General features: G+C 43.6%; 1 long non-coding RNA gene and 1 pseudogene across 2 annotated transcripts; one reads left to right on the top strand and one right to left on the bottom strand.

Moving 5' to 3' along the window:
• The first annotated feature begins 8,258 nt into the window (after window positions 1-8,258).
• LOC144329187 (uncharacterized) lies at window positions 8,259-11,241 on the top strand. The gene is made up of 3 exons (XR_013394604.1): window positions 8,259-8,704; window positions 8,831-8,965; window positions 11,102-11,241. It is a non-coding gene; the product is annotated as an uncharacterized LOC144329187 (long non-coding RNA).
• An 88-nt stretch (window positions 11,242-11,329) lies between these two features.
• Window positions 11,330-19,089, bottom strand: LOC144329167 (uncharacterized; annotated as a pseudogene). The gene is made up of 7 exons (XR_013394584.1): window positions 18,892-19,089; window positions 17,800-17,814; window positions 17,581-17,685; window positions 17,358-17,463; window positions 12,062-12,124; window positions 11,463-11,633; window positions 11,330-11,373 (listed from the first exon to the last, which is right to left on the bottom strand). The product of XR_013394584.1 is annotated as an uncharacterized LOC144329167 (transcript).
• Between the last annotated feature and the right edge of the window lie 454 nt (window positions 19,090-19,543).

Genomic DNA, 19,543 nt, shown 5'->3' with positions numbered 1-19,543 from the left:
AAAGCAAGAGGAGCCTTTATGAATATATCAAGCCTTTATGAATATATCAGCCGCACAATGTTGACAACTCGGTCCAGCAATGGCATAGTTGGCAAGAGGGTGGCTATTCCCTCTTCAAGGACCTAGGAAAGCTCAGATCCATGAGGAAGGGTGGCTCTCAAGTTATTTGGCAAGGTAGCTCTCAACCAATCTGGGGAGGCCTGTGATGCTGCCTCTGCCTGTCTTAGCCCATCAGGATCACATAGACTTGAGATACCACAGTGGGTAATAATCACAATAAAATATTATGATTTCGGATTGCTCAAAGCAATATTTTCTGATTAGCTCTAAGTACCAGTGCTGATATTTTATGTCATTTCCATATACCCTGATTAGTTTTTAAAGTAATGTTTATGTCAGTTTAGCTTTTCAGAAAGTGTGCATACCACAGGGACAAGGAATATCGAATGTAACTTAGCCATTTGGGATACCCATTTTTTATTACAATTACTTCTTTAAAAGAGGGGTGTAATTTTTAAAATAGACATTCCTACCCAATAGGAAGATCATTCGAGTGTTTTTATTTATCACAGCATTTTGTGCTTACTTTAAAACACATTTTATAGTCCTTAGAGAAATTCATAATGCGCTCAGTGAAAACATTAGCAAATGATGTAATCAAGAGATTGGTGGGTCGAAAGGAATAGTTTAAGCTTTCCTTCTAATGATATTTATGATGCTGTACATTAATAATCACCACAACACTATAGAAAGAGAGACCCAGAGATAGTGACAAGGTAATAAAGGCCATTACTTTATTTGGCAGAATAATGTGCAGAAGAGATAACTTTGCCGTTCTTGGAAAGGGTTATCAGAATAACCTGGCTGGACACTCCCTCAATGAATGGAATAAGAGCTCCTCTGACACATTACACAAATTAGGTGGTAAAATTCTAGACTGTACCATTTTAGATTGCAATTGGTGGAGGTGGGGGGGTCATAGTTTTGAGCGTTTTCCTAAGGAAAAAAAATTCCTAAAACATCAAGGAGAAGTTTTGTTAAAGTACTTGTAGGGTACTGGGGGAACATTCAAAAAACTATGACCTGAAATGGTATAGTCCAGAATGCAGCTACTTTGCATTGCTTCTCATCCTGCATAAAGGATGAGGTGCAATGCAAAGTAGATGAATTCTGCACTATACCAGAATGTAAAGGTACCCTTTTGCATTACCTTCCAAGCTTGTGACTGACAACCAGGGGCACATGTTAAACGTTCCTTGAAGTTATCTCTGAAGAAGCCAACTAAGCACAATCCTAGATTAGCTATATTAACCTGCCTGCGCCATAGGTAAACAAACTGGAAAATAAATAACAGTTTTAGTATTGCTATAGCATAATATGCAGTTTTGCTAACAGTTCACATTGGCAAGAAAAGACTGTGTTAGAAAGGCCTTCTTTTTCTTTGCCAGCTCTACATTATAGGTGGCAATGGGTGTTGTCAGACAGGTCAGGCTGAAAAGTGGAAAAATTCAAATTTTAAGAAAAGGGGAATTAGACTTTTTAAAAGGATTGCATGGGTACAGAGAGCTGAAAGATTTGCCTTCATTATCTAAACTCTTTTTTCCTCTGATACCAGAAGTAAATTAAACTGGGAGAAAAATCCTTGTGGGGAGGGGTTACACAGAGGTAAATGACAGGGGGGCGGAAGGGAAAGGGTTCAGTTTTAGAAATACAGCTGCCTGTATTAACTGCTGTTTCCTAGCAGGAATGAGATTATTTTTGCAAATATACCAGCTAATAGTCTCACCATTGATACAAGCCAGTTTCACCAATGAAATTAGTGGTGCCTCGTACTTCTTAACATACAGGAGGAGCAGATTCTGATCAAATAATGTACCATTCTTATTTATTTCCTGAATGTGAATAAGACAAAAACTAAATAAATCTGAGAATTATTTATATCTGTCATTGAAGCAAAAGGGAGCAGCTGTTGAATAGTGCCCAGTTAATTCTATCTAAGAGTTCCAGCTAGGAACAATATTATCTCCAAATGAAGTAGCAAAGAGACTCTAGAAAAACATGAATTAAAGTGTTCAGAATTTGAGATTGGTCAGATAAATTGAGTCAACATCTTTTTCAACATCCGTTGCAGACAAAGTCCCCCATGATATTCTCATGAGGAAGCTGGTAAAATGTGGGTTGGACAAGGTTAGGTGGATTTGTAGCTGGTTGACTGACAGAACCCAAAGAGTACTCATTAATGGTTCCTCGTCATCTTGGAAAAAGCGTCAAGTGGGGTGCTGCAGGGTTCTGTCCTGGGCCCAGTGTTGTTCAACATCTTTATAAATGACTTGGATGAAGGAACTGAGGAGCTGCTCATCAAATTAGCAGATGACATCAAACTGGGAGGGGTTACTAATGCTGTAGAAGACAGAATCAGAATTCAAAATGACCTTAACAGATTGGAGAACTGAGCACAAGCTAACAAAATGAATTTCAATCGGGACAAATGTAAGGTTCTGCAGTTAGGCAGGAAGAACCAGATGCAGAAATATAGGATGGGGGGGCACCTGGCTTACTATCAGTACATGTGAAAAGGATCTAGGGGTTTTGGTGGGCCACAAGCTTAACATGAGTCAACAGTGTGATGCAGCTGCAAAAAAAGCTAATGCTACTCCAGGCTTCATCAACAGAAGTCTAGAGTCTGGATCAAGGGAAGTAAGAGTCCCACTCTGTTCTGCCTTGGTCAGACCTGGAATACTGTGTCCAATTCTGGGCGCCACAATTTAAAATGGATGTTTACAAGCTGGAACATGTGCAGAGGAGGGCAACCAAGATGATCAAGGGTCTGGAAATCAAGGTTTATGAGGAGCGCTTGAAGGAGCTGGGTATGCTTAGCCTGGGGAAGAGGAGACTGAGAGGAGATATGATAGCCATCTTCAAATATCTTAAGGGCTCCATCTTAAGGATGGAGAAGGGAGCAAGCTTGTTTTCTCCGGCTCTGGAGGGTAGGACTCGAACCAATGGCTTCAAGTTGCAAGAAAGGAGACTCTGACTAAACATTCGGAAAAACCTTCTGACAGTAAGAGCCATTCAGCAGTGCAAGAGACTCCCACGAGAGGTGGTGGACTCTCCTTCCTTGGAGGTTTTTAAACAGAGGTTGGATGGCCATCTGCCATGGACCCTTTAGCTGAGATTCCTGCATTGCAGGGGGTGGACTAGATGACCATCAGGGTCCCTTCCAACTCTAAGATTCTATGATCCTGTGAAGAAAGACATGTTTGGATTTTATTTTATTAGAAGTTTTAGCAAGCTATTAAAATACATTTTCTCACACACACAAAGTTTAAACCATTTGTCTTCTTAACATGAAGCTGCTTCTGGTATTTCAAATCCTGGACTGCAACAATCAACCTATCTCCTCCACCCTCCATGTTAGAGCATCACCCTGATTATATTAGAGTTGCCAAAACATCCTGAAAGTTGCAGGGGGTTTTTTAAGGAAAACACCAAAATGGCTGAGCTTTTAAAGGAGAGACGCCTGCATTATTGACAAACGCCAGAGTTGTTGAGCTCGGACATCAGTTCCGCCACTGAAATCCCGGCAATGTCCAGGAAAATCCAGGTGTATGGCAGTCCTAGATTATATGCAATAAATACATGAATAAACAAGTTTTTGTCCAACGTTTCTGTCACTGGATGCTATGTGATAGTATTATTTATTTGCATTTTGTATTGCTGAACACACACACAAGCAATGCTTGAAACTTCATAAGAAATGTGTCTGTGTCTGTGTAGGTGTAAAGAAGTACAGTGGTAGATATTTTTACAGCATTTTCACAGCATTTGTGAAATGCAAGTTCTTCCTGAACGAGGCCTTAAGAAATTCACTGGTTGTGCATTAAATTCTTTTGACCCACATCCAAATGCAAGCTCAGCCAGGCCCACATTGTGTCTCCCACCGCCTGGTAAAGCAGCAAGGATCATAACAAAATTGGTACTGTACAGCTGCAGGTCACTTGTCCATATTGGCACATCAGACTCAATTTATTATATGCCTTTGGGCATGAAGAGGTAGAGGGTTTTGTTCAGAAATCCTCCTTTCTAGAGAGAACAGCACTGACTGAACATAAATTCCTTCCCAAAGACCAGCTAGCCAATTGTCACAAAATGCAGCATTTCTCCAGGATGACGTTTGAAGTTACAAATTGTATTTCTACCAGAGGTGGTATAGCACAAATGGTCATTTTGACTGAAATCCTGCACACACTTACCTGGAACTAAGATTGATTGTGTGATTGTGAATGGAAGATAAAACAAATGAAACAAAAAACCTTCGAATCGGCAGATAAATGTGGCAAACTTCTGGCATGGCAATTGAAGAAAAGGCAGAAACTAAATACAGTTACAAGCCTTGAAGTGGATGGAAAGAACATATCTAAACCTAATGAGATTAGAAACTGTTTCCTGAGCTACTTTAAAAAACTTTATTCTCAAGGACCACAAAATGAAGAAGATATGGACAAATTTCTTAATAAATATGGATTACAAAAAATCTCTCATCAAAGTAAGGTGGATTTAAACCAGAGAATAACAGAACAAGAGATAGAGGGTGCCATTCAGGACATGCAATTGGGCAAATCTCCAGGGCCAGATGGACTGACTTCCAGATATTATAAATCTCTGAAGGAATGGTTGGTTCAACCGTTAAAGGAAGTCTGCAACGAGATCCTAGAGGGGAAAAAGGCACCAGAATCGTGGAAGGAAGCGTATATTTCACTCATACCAAAGACAGAGACTGAAAAGACTCAACTCAAGAACTACCGCCCAATATCATTACTTAATGTGGATTATAAAATCTTTGCAGACATTTTGGCAAAAAGATTTAAAAGAGTGTTGATGGAGATGATTCATAAGGACCAAGCAGGCTTTCTCCCAAAAAGGCATCTATCAGACAATGTAAGAAATATAATAGACATTTTGGAATTGCTAGAGGTGAACATAAACACCAAAGCAGTGTTGATTTTTGTGGACGCGGAGAAAGCATTTGACAATATTTCTTGGAGTTTTATGAAAAAGAATCTTCATGGGATGGGGGTAGGCCAAGGATTTGAGAATGGTATGGGTGCGATATACTCTGAACAAAAAGCGAAGCTGATTGTAAATAATGTGATAACTGATGAACTTAAGATAGAAAAAGGAACACGACAGGGGTGCCCAATTTCCCCATTGCTCTTCATTTCGGTTCTGGAGGTGTTGCTAAATATGATTAGAAATGACCAGCAGGTTGAAGGTGTACAGGTCGGAGATAAACAGTACAAGTTAAGAGCTTTTGCAGATGACTTAGTATTGACCTTACAGGAGCAAAACACTAGTGCGAAAAGGGTGTTGGAGATAATTCAACAATTTGGCCAGGTAGCCGGATTCAAACTGAACAAACAAAAAACTAAAGTCATAGAAAAAAAATTAACAGTTAAGGAGAAGGAGGAATTCCAAGAAGAGACAGGTTTGACAGTGGTTAAGAAGGTGAAATACCTAGGGGTTCACTTGACATCTAAAAATTTGAACTTGTATAAGGACAATTATGAAAAATGTTGGTCAGAAATTAAAAAAGACTTAGAAATATGGTCAAATTTGAAATTATCAATGTTAGGCCGAATTGCAGTTATCAAGATGAATGTATTGCCTAAAATGCTATTTTTATTCCAAACTTTGCAAATCCTCGACAAGATGGATTGTTTTAAGAGGTGGCAGAAAGACATATCGAAATTTGTCTGGCAGGGCAAAAAGCCCAGAATTAAATTTAAAATCCTGACAGATGCTAAAGAAAGAGGGGGATTTGCCCTGCCGGACCTAAAACTGTATTATGAAGTAGCAGCGTTCTGCTGGCTGAAAGACTGGATGCTCCTCGAGAATACAGACATTTTGGACTTGGAGGGTTTCAATAATGCATTTGGTTGGCATGCATATCTATGGTATGACAAAATTAAGGCGCATAGGGCCTTTAAGAATCATATTGTCAGAAAAGCACTGTACAATGTTTGGTTAAGATATAAAGATTTGTTAGAAAATAAAACCCCTAGATGGTTGTCACCCTTGGAGGCCAAGGCACTCAAAAAGCCCAATATGGAGGCCAAATGGCCAAAGTATTGGGAAATTTTGGAACAAGATGGAGACAAATTGAAATTACAGAGTCATGAGAAAATGAAACTTAAAGTACGTGATTGGCTCCATTATTATCAAATAATGGAGGTTTATAAACAAGATAGGAAAATTGGCTTCCAGGTGGAGAAATCAAAACTAGAAACTGAATTGTTAGAACCCAATACTAAGAACTTGTCAAGAATGTACAATTTGCTGCTGAAATGGAATACGCAAGATGAAACAGTTAAATCAGCTATGATTAAGTGGGCACAGGACATCGGTCATAACATAATGTTTGCTGACTGGGAATGGTTGTGGAATACAGGTATAAAATTTACGGCCTGTAATGCTTTAAAGGAAAATATTATGAAAATGATCTATAGGTGGTATATGACCCCAGTCAAGCTAGCAAAAATTTATCACTTGCCTGACAATAAGTGTTGGAAATGTAAAGAAACTGAAGGTACTTTCTACCACATTTGGTGGACGTGCCCGAAGATTAAGGCTTTCTGGGATATGATATATAATGAAATGAAAAAGGTACTTAAATGTACTTTTCCTAAAAAATCAGAGGCCTTCCTCTTGGGCATTGTCGGCCAACTGGTGTCAAAGAAAGATAGAATTTTCTTTATGTATGCTACGACAGCAGCAAGAATACTCATCGCAAAGTACTGGAAGACACAAGATCTACCCACTCTGGAAGAGTGGCAAATGAAAGTGATGGACTATATGACACTGGCTGAGATGACTGGCAGAATCCGCGATCAGGGGAAGGAGACAGCGGAAGAAGAGTGGAAGAAATTTAAAATTTATCTTAAGGACTATTATAAACTTGATGAATGCTAGAATGTTGAGGTTATGAGAAAGAAAGGGTGACAGTGATATAAGATTAGACTGAAGGAAAGATTAAAAGGACAGAGGCTTGACAGAAATATTTACAAGTTGCTAAAAAACTCTGGACATTGGGATGCAGAAAGGGGAGGTATGGGGGAGTCTGTGAAATAAGGTTTAGGAAAAAAAGGTTACGAAATTATACACGTTTGTATGTCTTTTTATATGTTTGTATTGTTTTAAAAATATTGTAAAACCAATAAAAAATTTTATAAAAAAAAAAATAAGATTGATTGTGTGCAATAGTATGGCAGTAAACATGCCAAGATTGTTCTGTTGGTTGTGCATACCTCAGTATTTCTTTCTCACTGCTGGTATGTCCATTGATATGCCTGTCGTCGATAGAGCAGTCTGACTAGGAAAGCAGAACTTCCCTCTGCCTCATATTCACTACACATCGACCTGATTTTGGAGTCTGATGCTCAGTTACAAATCACCAGAAAAGGGGACATTCATCACCAAAAAAGGACGAGAACTACTTTCATAAAATTTAAATATGCTAATTTATATGTATAAACGCAAATATACAAATGATTGCTACAATTTAAATTTGAGTACAACACAACTCACCATAGTGGGGAAGACTGTGGTCAGCTGAATTGTGTGCCTGCTCAGTCTGCTGTCAAGGTGGTCACTAGTGATGGGCAAATTGAATACCCCTGGCCACCCCGCTTTTGGTTCCTTATATTTAAACTAGGCTTGGACAAGGCAGTCAATAAAAACGACTTTTTCAAATAAAGGACTGTCCTCTGACAGCCCTTCAGATACAGTCCTGTCCTCTGTAAAGTAGGGCACGTGGCCACCCTATGGTTGAATGCAATGTGCAGGCCAGTTCAGGCCTAAAGGGTTGTACCCAACTAAGCTCTGCTCAGAGTAGACTCAATGAAATTACTGGGTCTAAGTTAGCCATGTCTGCTAAGTTCAGTGAGCCAAAGATACAACCCATTGACGCGCGGCGTAAATTAACACAGTGGTACCTCTGGATGCGAACGGGATCCGTTCCGGAGCCCTGTTCGCATCCTGAGTATAACATAAGACACGACTGCGCATCTGCACGTGTCGCGTTTTGCCGCTTCCATGCATGCGCGTGATGTAATTTTGTGCGTCTGCGCATGCGCAATTGGCGAAACCCGGAAGTAACACACTCCATTACTTCTGGGTCGCTGCGGAGCGTAACTTGAAAACGCTCAACCTGAAGCACCTTTAACCCAAGGTATGACTATAATGCAGAGTTTTTAAGTGAAAGAATAAGAGCTTTACTGAGTTAAAATAAACTTCTCCATAAACAACATTGACTGAGATTATGTACTGACTCTGCTCATAACTGAGGCAGACTGACTCTGACTGAAATCTTACTGAGAACACAGAGAGAAAATGGCTGCCGCTTATAAGGAGAACGAGTCACATGTCAGTTAGCAGTTAGGCCTGAATAACTTTAGTAGGCCCAGCACTTCCCAGCCTGTTTATACTTCTGCTCTCGAGGTCATTGGGGAGTGTCACGTGACAAAGACACATGAGAGCAGGAGCAGCAAAGCAGGCTGGGAAATGCTGGGACTGCACAATCATTTGGGCCTACTCAAGTTACTCAGGCCTAACTGCAAAGTCACTCTGACATGTGACTCGTTCTCCTTATAAGCGGCAGCCATTTTCTCTCTGTGTTCTCAGTCTGCCTCAGCTGTAAGCAGAGTCGGTATGTAATCTCAGTCAAACTGTTTGGAACCATCTTGTTTATGAAGAAGTTTATTTTAACTCAGAAAAGCTCTTTTTCTTTCACTCAAAAACTGCATTATTAATTTGCGCTGTACATCACCCATAGGGTCCAAAGTACCTGAAGTTAGTGTCTGGAGCTGTGAGGAATTGTGGGAAAGAGGACTCCCGTCATCTGGCTTGGGCTCATCAGACTTGGTATCCAACAATACCTGCAAAGAGAATTTCGTATTAAGGAAACAAGGTATGTATCCCAGACGAAGCCACCTCCATAATGCCAGGCCTGCTAGTAACCAACATACAGTGGTACCTCGGGTTAAGTACTTAATTCGTTCCGGAGGTCTGTTCTTAACCTGAAACTGTTCTTAACCTGAAGCACCACTTTAGCTAATGGGGCCTCCTGCTGCCGCCACACGATTTCTGTTCTCATCCTGAAGCAAAGTTCTTAACCTGAAGCACTATTTATGGGTTAGCGGAGTCTGTAACCTGAAGTGTATTTAACCTGAAGCGTATGTACCAAGGTACCACTGTACTTCTTTTTCAAGCTTGAAGAGGACTCCAAGTCCTTTTCTAGGCCAGATCCCATCCCTGAACTATGAGGTTCCTTGTTCAAACATTAGAATCTCTGATAATGTTGAATATTCCTTCATGTTAACCACACTGGCCCACGGAAGTCAGACAACTTGCCATGCTAGCTCTCTCAACGTAATCCCTAATGATTTAAACACCATACAAAAAGTTTGCTCAGTTATTACCTAGCTTGCAGGTGAGATGCATTTGGAGAGAACTGAGGAGGAAGTGGGGCAGGATGCTGAAAAGGGACAGTTGTGAACATCCCCATCTCTGAGCGGCAGACGACTCCAGGGGTGCCTGCGCTTAGCCTGGGTTCAGTCTTTGGGATATTAGGCTTTGCTTGCACATAGATGCTAACATAGATGCTAGGATGAAGCATTTCACGGCATAACCCTCCAACCGATCTTACGTCCCCATTAGCTTCACAGGGTTGCCCCAGGCCAAAGCTCTGGGTCCAGCTCAGAGCAAGACAATCTCCTGCCTCTCCAGATTCCAGCATCCTCCCAACTCACCAGATGCAACCCCTGCCACTAGCCTCTGTGTCTCCATCTTGGGATGACGGGGCATCCCTCCAGGGAAGTGTGTAGAGATTTCCCTTACTAGCATACTTTTCACAAACCAAAAGACCTACCGGTATTTCTCTTTTTAACAAAAATATTATTTATTCATTTTTTACTAAATGATTTTTTTTACACATTTTAACATAAACCATAAGATCCATATTTACCCTTTTTAAAAAAAATAATAATATTTTTAATAAAATAATTACAATTACAAAGAAATAAAGTGATCGGAATGGGGGAAATGAGGGGGGAAAGAACAAAGATGTTTATAAAAAAGAAGGAACAAAAATAATATACAAAATACTATCTAGCATATTGTTACCTATCCTTGAATGCTCCATATTTTGCCTATACTATTCTATACATCCATTTTAACCTATCTATCTCACTAAAAGAAAGTCCTGTTTGCTGTTTTAAGTCTTGAAAGAGTCAACAAAAAGTGTCCAGTCCTCAAATTCACTGCTAGATGGAGGGTCGATGTTGCAGGTGTTGTCTTCAGGGCAGCTCCTTTCCCGGCTGATGACATTCTTGCGGGGGTCTTCTTTTCTCCGGAGGTCTCCCCCCAGGCTCCAGCAGATAGGCCGCCATTTCCCATCACAGTTTTGTTCCATGCAGGAAAGAGAGAAAAGAGATTATGTTAGAAAGGGTATTAAATCTCATGAATGTTAGTGCCTCTAGTTGCCCCCAACATAATCCCCGCTGTTGGTGGGAGGGAAAAAATTAAAAAGGGGGAGGTGTTTTCTAACAAAGAAATGGAAGAAAGTTACTGCTTGTGGGTTGCCTGCCACCCTTCACTCAAGAGGTCGGCAGAGAGTCCTGCAAGGAACGGGACCCTGGGCATACACCAGCAACTGGGGGAGCCTGCCTGTCCTGGGGGTGGGACCCCTAACAAAGGGGAAACAACAAAGATAAGATTGTCCCTTTGGGGGCGGCACTTAGGGGGTGGGACCAGATCGTAGGCCAGCCCCCTTGTGTTAAAATGACTGTTTTAACAAAGATGGGGTTTTATCTTGGGTGGGTGCTGTTTGATTTGCAGGGCGGGGTTGTTCTAAACGGTTGTTAAATGTGATATGTTGATTTAGATTTTGTATTTGTGGGCTGGAGTGTTGTTTTCGGGGCTTTATTGTTTATTCGTTGTGCATATGTTTTTTATTATTTTAATTTTTATTATGTTCTGATATTTTTATCATGAATTTTGTGCAGTGATTATTTTTATTATGTATTTTGTGCTTCGTATACTGTAGCTTGGTGATTTGAACCACCCTGAGATTCAAAATCCATCAATAAAAACAACAATCAAGAACAACATCAACAAGAAACACAACAACAACAAAAAGGTTTCCTACCGCTATGTATGGAGGGTCATGAGGGCAGCACCACTCCTCTTGGTCGATCCTGATGGCATTGATGTTCCTGGTGCTGGTCCAGACTGGATCCCACGGAGAGCAGAAGATGGAATCTCTGCAGCACAACTTTGATGTCCACGTTGCCTTGGCCTGGCGCTACTGCGGATGTTCTGCCAGGAGGAGAAAAGGGCTCCTTGAGAAACGTCACATCCAAACAGCCCACCAGATGTCCAAATAGCCCACCAGATGCCTCATTCACCTGGCATGCAGCTCAGGAAGTTCTGCGGGTAAGGTTCCCTGTGAAAACAGTGGAACAGCCTCCTCACAAGGCGCTGGACCCTGCCTTTCTGCCGATGTTTACAGGCCCACTGCATGATGTTCCCTGTCCGCCTGAGCCCTTCTTCCTCATGCTGCTGCATCTCTTCCAGCCCTGAGTGGCAAGGGAGAAAGGTTGAGCAAGGTGGAGATGCATAGGAAAAGAGCCATCCATCAAAAATATTAAGACAGCCGTTGGGTGGCCCCAGCAATCGGGCCGGGGAGGTGTGCTGGTTGTAGGTGGGGATGCAGGAGTCCACAGGGTATCCACCCCAACCAGGACACAAGCAGTGGTGGTTCCCCTTGAGGAGGAGGAATCAGCTTTTCACAAGGCAAAAACTTGCAAAGCACCCCCACCAGAGCTCCTCCCAGGACCAGGGTGTGGGGTAGGGGGATATTTGTGTGTGAGAGAGGGCATTCCAATCCTCTTTGCATGTTCATCTTGTGGCACCTCTGTCTGCACATACATCTGGGAATCTGCCTTCCCCTAAAGCCCTTTCTCAGCAGAAGCATCCCTCCCTGGCCTCCATACATCTCACTTACATGTGCCATAGGATGCCATGTCTTGGCTCTGGATGAAACTGGCATCCCGGAAAGCCAGATGACCTAGAGAGACAGGGCAAGAAAGGGGACATCGTCTCGGTGCAAAGCAGTGGAGACAGTGTGGCGATCACACAGGGCCCCCGGGCGTTTCACAGTCTATTGACCCTGTGCCACCACTGCGGTTGCTCTCTTCGCTGCCACCACCCCATATCTCACGGGGACACACAGAGTAAAGACATTCCTCCCCCCTTAAGAAGATTGACTCAGGAGGGATAACTTAACCTAGTTATTCTCCTGATCAATCAGCAGTACATCTTTATGGCAAATAAACATTTCCTAACCTGTCATTTCACCCTTCACATCACACCTAACCTTTGTACATCAAATACTGTGTTTTGGTAAAATATACATATATACAAAAACCTGTTACATGTTAGGTATTCAGTTAACTTTCAACTGCAGGTCTTCTGGACAAAGCATCTGCGACGGTATTCAGGGTCCCTTTCACATTTTTAATCGTAACATTAAAGTCTTGCAGTGATAAGAGCCCACCTCAACAACTTACTGTTGGCCTCATTGACCTCAGCCACAACAAGGGTGAATGGTCAGTACATAAAGTAAAAGTTCGGCCCCAGATGTATGGCTTCAGCTTCTGTAATGTCCACACGATGGCAAGGCATTCCTTCTCGATGGTTGAATAATGTCTTTCCCTTGGTAGTAGTTTCTTGCTTATGAAGGTGATGGGATACAGGTCGTCCTTCTCTCCCTGTTGGCACAGCACGGCCCCAATCCCGGCATCAGATGCATCAGTGAAGACGGTGAGCTCACGATCATAATCAGGAGCAACAAGGACTGGATTTGATGTCAAGCTGCTTTTTAAGGCGTCAAACGCCTGCTGACATGCTACTGTCCAGTTTCTTAATCCATTCAGGATTTTGTCCACCAATCGCTGAAAAGTTTCTGGCGCATTCTTTAAGCCAAAGGGCTTTACTTTAAATTTAAACAACCCTAAAGGACTTCTGAATGGAGTTTTCTCCTGGTCCTTAGGGTCTATTTCTACTTGATAGTACCCCTTTGTTAAGTCTAGGCAGGTGATGTAATGACACTGGCCTATAGCTTCGATCATGTCATCTAAACGCAGCATTGGATATGCATCCGCTTTAGTGACATGGTTCAGCTTCCTATAATCCAGGCAAAATCTAATAGATCCATCAGGATAATAACACTATGGGTGCTGCCCAGGGGCTTTCCGAAGGGGTTATAATCCCTGCCTTCAGCATTGCCCTTACCTCATTGCTAACATTCCCCATATACTCTCCAGTTATTCTATAAGGGTTTATAGCAATAGGATTGGCATCTCCCATGTCAATATGATGTACAACTCCCTTAGCTCTACCTGGAGTGTTACTGAAAATTTCCTTATAATCTTGTAGGATCTGCTTAACCTCCACCTGCTGATTAAGGGTTAATGTAGGAGCTATCTTTACTTCTTGTAGATTGCACAGTTGCTCCCCTCTCCCTTCCCAGCATGTTATCTCGGCTTCGTCTGGATCTTCACGTATTGCATACAGTGTCCAGCCTTCGGGTCTAAGATAAGGCTTTAACATGTTCACATGAACCGCCTTATGCCCTGTACCTCGTCTTTGGCAAATATCACATGCCTGGCAATATAGCTTGATTTGTTTCCCCATGCCTGGCCAAGTAAAATGCTATTATGGGCTTGTTGCAAAATCTTTTCTCTGTAGCTATGAGGGATTACTAGCTGTCTTCTCACTTCTTCACACACACCCCCCCCACATGGTGGGGCAAGGACTTCTCAATATAAAAGGCCCTTGCTCAAACAAGACCGTTCTGGGCACTCAGGAGTTAACGGCCTCTCCGACTCGGCTGCCTCAAAGTACCTTTGTAACTCAGTATCTTCTTTTTGCTTTTTGGCAAAACTTGGGGTTTGACTTTTGGTCAAAGGAAATAAAAAGGCGTCTTTTCCTTCCTCACACTGATCATTCCCTTGCTGTCCTTCAGCATTGTCTGCCTCTGCTACTGTATCCACCCCCTCAGGATTAGGTGACTGTGGGCTCCCTTTTGCTTCTGGTAACTATGAAAGTACTCTGCACATGTTCTAAAATGTCCCAACCAATGAGCACAGGGGCGGGAATTTCTTCCGAAAGGGCTCCTTGCCACTTCCCTGCCCAGTTTTTGAACCTGACATCTATTTCCGCCACCTTTAGGATCTCTGCTTGTTTCGAAAGTCCTTTTAATTTCATTACTTTCCCTGGAATTATCCCTGATTATCTCAGGGTGGACCATAGTGACTTGCGATCCCGTGTCCTTTAACCCGAGATATCTTTTTCCGTCTATCCAAATATACTCTCCAGCGTTCTTTAACAAGAGATTATCTTGTTGAATCGCATAACAGTGCAGGACTTGGGCTTCTACTACCTCAGCAGGCTTGGGCCTAGTTGGCCTGTCCGTTTCCTTGACAACCTGACTAGTTGGGCCCTGCTCCGCAGGTTGCATACAATATGTCTGTTTCTGTGTGGCGCTATAACTAGATGTTTCTTTTCCAGGTTTACACTCAAAACGTTTATGACCTAATTTCCCACATCTCCAGCATGAAATGTCTTTGTTTTATTTACTTTTCCCTCAGTAAACTCTGTATGGGTGTGTGCCTTCTCGTGGGCTTTTTGATGAGGGGCTGCTTCTCTCATCAGTTTCTGAGGTAATTTTTCCTTTGGTTTGCTGAAATTTATTTTTGTTTGTTTCCCAATATCTCCCACCAAATTTTGGCCCATCAAATCCATGGTCTCTGATTTCATTTATTTTATCGGCTAAACCCGCTGCTTCCTCTATTGTCTTGGGGTTCCTTTCTTTTATCAGGTACTTCAATTGGCCATTTATTGTGTCGTAAAATTGCTCCAACGCTATCACTTCTCTAATCTTAGGTACCGTGTCTGCATTCTCTTGCTCTAACCATCTTGTGAGGTAAGTTTTTATCTTTGCACCCACCTGCGCATAGGTTTCCTTCCTCACCTTTGTCACACTTCTAAATTTTTTCCTCAACTGCTCTGAGGTAATCCCAAAGCGTGTATATACTAACTGCTTGTACACCTCAAAATTTCAGGATTGTTCCTCAGTCATTTGAGCGTATAATTCGGCTAGAGGACCGCTTATTCTAGCCCTCAAGATCATCATTTTATCTTCCTCTCTTTGAAGGCTACTAGAAATGCTTCTGGGTTATCCTTATCTCTAAACTTAGGAAAGCGTTTTAAATCTATCTTCATTTGATTCTGCCCATCGGCGTTATTACCCAGCTATGGTCCAAATTGAGTCTGATTTTGCAGGACAAACGACTTCTCTTTCTTATAAAAGCCCTGTACAATGGAACCAAACTGCAGGTCCGATGCGGTTGACAGGGACAGCTATCGAACAGCATCGAGATGACTAGGGGGGTGAGACAGGGTTGTATTTTGGCCCCCACATTGTTTTGTCTATTCTTAAATGACCTAGAAGAGAGCTTAATGGACCCAGATGGACACATTCCCAAAATAGGAATGAGAAGGACCCCTTTGTTGTTGTATGCTGATGACGCAGCCATCATCTCGCGTTCCAGACCGGGCTTGAATTATCTGTTGAGGAAATTTTCTGATTACTGTTCTGGAAATGGTTTATCCATTAATTATGAAAAATCTAAAATCTTAGCCTTCGAAAGAAGATTCTCCCAGTCTAAATGGGTGCTGGATGGCCATAACCTTGAACAGGTAAAATACTTCAGTTACCTAGGGCTCACATTCCATCATACAGGATCTTGGAAGCACCATTGGCAAACCTCCCTTCAAAAGGCGGAGATTACAAAGCTAGCCATACATAGATTCTTCTTCACAAAGGGCGGCAAATATGTTCCAGCAGCCTTAAGGGTTTTCAATGCAATTGGTTTTCCAATTCAATTCTATTTTTCTCAAGCTCTAATTTCAGGTTATATTCTTGAACTAATTTCCACTTTTCAAAATCCTCTGAAAACTGTGGAACTTCAGGTGGGGTTTTAGTCATCTCTTCTATTCTCGTTTCTTCCCCCTGGGGATTCCCATTCTCTTCTCCAGAGCTTTCATATGGGTTTTCTCTTACTGGGTGCTTAGTCTTCTTGGGTGGCATTATGGTTGAGTCAGTATTTTGCACTAATTAAATAAGAGACTTTTACTCTCAGCACTCTTCCTCCCGGCTTGGCTTTCCAAGACCCTGGTCCCCAAAGTATAGCTTTAGGTTTTTCCCCTCTAACCTTTCAAGCTTACTTCCTCTGACCCTGAGACTAAGCCTCCGCCAGAACAGTCTTTTGAGATCTCTTGCTCTTATTGTTATCTCGGCCACACGGCAATCTGGGGTTTATCCTCAATCACACCCTTGGGCCAGGTAATCTCTTCACCGATTTCCCCTTCCCCTCTCCAGGTGTATTGCTTCCCCTCACAGGCACTTAGACTTAACGAATTCCGCCACTGCCGCCAATTTTGTGGCGGCAGGTTCGGTTGTTATCCCACCGCTGCACCACCAATTTTGTGGTGATCACACAGGGCCCCCGGACGCTTCATGGTCTATTGACCCTGTGCCACCACTGCGGTTGCTTTCTTCGCTGCCAACCCCCCCCCCCCCCCCGTATCTCACAGGGACACACAGAGTCCAGACAGTAGTTAACATAAACAACTAATCAAGTTTATTTTAAAACTGCAAGAACAAGCGTATGATTTCTGTTTATTTCTCTTGACAGTTGACAGTTTCTTAAATCTTAGTTCCTAACAACTTCAACCTGAATTAATTATCTATCTGACTCCACCTATCAATTCCTCTCACTCTCTCACAATACAACTCTACCAACCCACACCTAAGCCTCCCTCTTCCTTCTAGAACACCCAAGCCTCAACTCCCAACTGACAAAACTCAACTCCCAAACCTCAACTGTCAACTCCCAAACCTCAACTTTCAACTCCCAAACCTCAAATGTCTTTTCAAAACCTCCCACTCTATCTTTTACTCCCCCCTCGCATTCTCACTGGCCAATCACATCACACCCATTTTTAACTCTTTCCTTGACGCATCCTAGGGGCAAATGCCACAGGCAGCTTGACAGGGGGACAGGTATGCTCTGATGCGTCTAGAGGCCTCCACCCTCGTGGAGCACTCAGAGCAAGATCTGGGCGCAGATGAACACCTATCTAGCAAGCGGCCTGGGGACATGCCCATCCTCCCTGCCATTGTTTCCAAGACGTTTCTGTCCATCCCTACCAGGGAAGGACGTTGCTTGACTTACCCAGAAGCAGAGCTGCCACCCTGGAGACTGCTGGCAGCCTGTTGGCAGACTGCTTTGTACATGTCAAGGCAGCACTCCGAAGGATGTTCTTGCTGAAGGTCTTGCTCTGTTGGCAAAGACAAAGGAGAAGTGGCATCAGACAGGCTTGAGAGTGCAGCAGAAGAGCCTTGCACCCCCAAGGACGTCCCTGGGCAAAGCTGCCAATGAAGCAGAAAAACCTTACCAGATGCCTGGCAGCCTGGTGGAGAGCAAAGTGGAGACTAAATTTGTTGGGATGCGCCCACCAGTTGACTTGTGGGGCTAGATGGGAAAGAGCCCTCCTTGCAGCCTGCAACACAAGAAGAGAAGAGGGTTACAAATTGCCATAAAAGAAATCTCAGAAGCTCCTGAGAACAGTCCCTCCCTCCTTCCTACTGTGTAAGTCCACCTCCTTGGCCCTCACCTTGGCCACCTCATCCTCGTCTTCAAGGTGAATGGAAACTGGAGGAGATATTCAACCACTTTCACCAGGTGGTGGTGTGACAAGATGGAGAAAGTGAAGACGGCCATGTTTCTGCCCTCCACTGTAGGCCCCTGGGTGATTTTGTAGAAGGCCTCCAATCAGGGTCCTTGGGAGTATTGGACACAGGCAGCTCCAGGGCGCCAGTTCCCCTCTCCATTGTGGGCCAAGAGAAGAAGCTTGCCAGTCTGCTCCCAGAAGGAGGAGGGTTCCCCATCCCTGAACCCATGTTTCACAGGACCCTTGGCTGAGCTTCTTGTCCTGACATTGCCAGTCCTGGCCACCCAATGACATTAGGTTGCATCCCCTACACCAAAGCGGAGATTCTTCTCTCCTACCTTTGAAGACACCTTACCTCTACTGCTTTGCCGCTAAACTGCTTGATGAACTCTTGCAGCAGGTGGGAGATGTCCAAGGGGTCGAAGTTGCTCTCAAGAACCAGGTTGCTGGCGAGGAAGCACATGGCCTCCAAGAGCTGCTCCGCAGGGAGAAAGGTGCCAAAGACCTGAAGCGAGAGAGGAAGGTCAGAGATGCCCACAGGGCAGGGCTGGGGAGCAGAAAGCCCAGGTGCTTTCTCTGCGGAACCCAGAACATGTGGCTTGAGAGACCGCTGTGCCTTGTGTAACAGCGACTTACCCTGGCAAGAGAGTAGCAGTCATTGATGAACAATTCAGGAACCGGTCCTCCGGTGGAATTGAGGACCTTCTGAGCTCCGATGATGAGTGTTTGGTTCCTTGATGTTTGTGCCAGCATCTCTGCAAAGGAAAGCCAAAGTTAGTTTGGGTCTTGCTCACCCCACCCCATGCTGCGATGCATTCTTCCAGTCTTACCTTCGTTGCGCCGCAGGATGGGCAGAAGATGGCAGAGGGCCTCTGCTGCCTGCTGCCTGCACTCCAGGTCTGGATCCAATGCACAGAGACAGGAAATCGCCACCAGTTGGCTAAGGGAGGATGCAGGAAGCACTACCAATGGCTGAGAAGAAACCCAGAGAAGCGACTGATAAGAGAAGCAACCCTTCACCATTTTTCATAAAACGTCTTCAAGGTGAATGAGGACGACGACCAGTTCATGAATGGCTGCTGCTTCTTCTTCTGTTGTTGTTGTTGTTATTATGGGAAGCCTTTGTTCTCTCACCCAGCCCCGAAGCAGCCCCAGATGTTGGATGGCTGAGGCCCGGACAGAGTCTTCCTCCTGTAGGCAGAAAACATCAGAGATTGTGTTTCTCATCAGAGCTGTTTCCTTTCGCCTGCCCACTGGGGTGTTTTGAGGCTGCTCAGCCCCCTATCCTCCCCCTGTGTTTTCCAGGCAGGCTTCCAAGAGAAGGTGCTCCAGAGGAACACCCTCCTGAAGCCAGAAGATCTCCACTGCATGCCAGTCTAAACACCACCCTTCATCTTCCAAAGCATTCCTCCTCCATTGGGTGTGGTGTCATGTTTCCCCTCATACTCACATGGGCAGCCAGGCTGCAGTAGGTTTCTGCCAGCATCTTCAGGTCTTCCTCTCCCAGCTCCCTGGAATGGTAGGCTTGGTCTACCAGCTCTTATCAACTCTGGGAGGACATTAACTTCTGCAGAAGGGAGGGAATCCAGCAGCAAGAGCCGCAGAAGCAAAGGGTCCTACACAAAAGAGAGAATCTTTTCAAAGGTCTGAAAGGCCTCACGCCTTTTAGCACAGGCCCTTCAGTATT

The sequence above is a fragment of the Podarcis muralis genome, chromosome 11 (genome assembly GCF_964188315.1).
Source record: "Podarcis muralis chromosome 11, rPodMur119.hap1.1, whole genome shotgun sequence".
In the NCBI taxonomy this organism is placed as follows: Eukaryota; Metazoa; Chordata; class Lepidosauria; order Squamata; family Lacertidae; genus Podarcis; species Podarcis muralis.
Note: the sequence above shows the minus strand (reverse complement) of the source record. Positions and strands in the feature narration are given on the sequence as shown.